The sequence below is a fragment of the Pinus tabuliformis genome, chromosome 2_1 (genome assembly GCF_031772625.1).
Source record: "Pinus tabuliformis cultivar Carrire ecotype Pingquan chromosome 2_1, CPIR1, whole genome shotgun sequence".
NCBI classification, from domain to species: Eukaryota; Viridiplantae; Streptophyta; class Pinopsida; order Pinales; family Pinaceae; genus Pinus; species Pinus tabuliformis.
In genome coordinates, this window is record NC_142299.1 from 956,880,519 (window position 1) to 956,882,276 (window position 1,758).

At 36.7% G+C, this 1,758-nt stretch overlaps 1 pseudogene; it reads left to right on the forward strand.

Moving 5' to 3' along the window:
* Positions 1-593: 593 nt before the first annotated feature.
* LOC149203818 (threonine--tRNA ligase, chloroplastic/mitochondrial 2 pseudogene) lies at positions 594-1,373 on the forward strand (annotated as a pseudogene).
* Positions 1,374-1,758: the final 385 nt, after the last annotated feature.

A 1,758-nucleotide genomic window follows, 5' to 3' on the forward strand; every position in this document is an offset into this window, starting at 1 on the left:
TTATCTATCACTTTTTGGGGTTTAAACCAAGGCAATTGTCTAGGTTGATTCCCCATTGGCAAAACAACTACTACATTCTTCCTTTAAAAATTATCCTATTCTTCGTAATATTGATATAACCAAATTTTAACAACTTATAGAATACAACATTTTATTAACAAGGAAAAATATAATATTCTACTAACAAGAAAACAAACAGAAATATAAGAAAGAATTGACATATTCTACACCTAAACAATACTAGTCACAAATAAAAATTAAGCATTGAAGATATATGAATATACACAGATACCAAAACATAAATTCAAAAATTGTAAACCTCCAAACACCAATATTTTAATTTGCTTGCATACTTAAAAATGTTATTTATACTTATCCGTTTCTCTATTGGGTATATCCTATTTTTTTTCAAATCTCTATAGTATATTAATGGATACATTGACTTTATTGCCAAACTGTACCAAAAAGGGATCTCACGCAAGAGAGACTTCCAAACACAAATTATCCTACCAATATAATTGAACTTTTGATACCTAGCATTCCTAGTTAACTATATCTTAGGTTGGTATTTAGAACTTGGTATGTTCAGGAAAATGCTTTTGAATTCAAAATCGTCAGCGTGGGTAGGATCCCGCTGCCACAGCGGAGTGGTTTTGGAAAACCCATACGGGTCTAGGGTTTTGAAAGGTGACCGTATAAGGCCTAAAAGGGTCGCAGCTTTTGCCTCGCTGGCGGTACCTCAGGAAGCTGCGCCTAAGATTCAAGCGGACGATGACTTTAAGTCGATTGTTTTGCCTACTAACGAGAGCTCTAAGATGCTTCTTTGCATTCGCCACACGAGTGCTCATGTTCTGGTCATGGCTGTCCAAAAAGTTTTTCTAGATGCGAAGGTCACAATAGGTCCATGGATTGAAAGGGGCTTTTACTATGATTTTGATATGCAACCTTTAACAGACAAAGATCTCAAGAAAATAAAGAAAGAAATGGATCACATTATACGTCGAAACTTACCTCTTATAAGGGAAGAGGTTTCTAGGGAGGAAGCTGAACAACGAATAAGGGCTATTAATGAACCTTTCAAATTGGAGATTTTAGACAGTATCAAATCAGAACCCATCACTATCTATCATATTGGAGATGAATGGTGGGACCTTTGTGCGGGGCCACATGTTGAAAGCACTGGCCAACTTAACAAGAAAGCCATCGAACTTGAATCTGTGGCTGGGGCTTATTGGAGAGGTGATGAAAAGAGGCAGATGCTACAACGAATATATGGCACTGCTTGGGAAAATGAAGAACAAATGAAAACATATCAGTTCCTTAAAGAGGAGGCAAAACGACGTGATCACAGGCCCATCTTGTACAAAAGGTAGAAATAAACAGGCTGCCTTGTGCGTACTGCTCCAGATCTGCATAGAGAAGACTATGTGTAACAAAGTATGGTGAATTGCGTGGGTACAGAAGGGAACTGAACCAATTTTTTAAGCACCCCTTTGCGTAGAAGTGTTGCCATGTTGGTGTTCCTTTGATTATGAAATTTTGGGATCTGCATTCGCTATTCTTGTGCGTAAATTGGTTCTTTTAAATAAATATATTTCAGGCTGGAAACCTGATTAGGTATTCAATGTTTGGTTTTGACAGAACACAGGTCAAAATCTGACAGAAAAGATGAAGGACTAAATAATCATATCGAAATGCCATAAGAACAGTCAATTAGTAGCTTGGAGATTTACATTGCTAGTTCCACTTAATTTAATG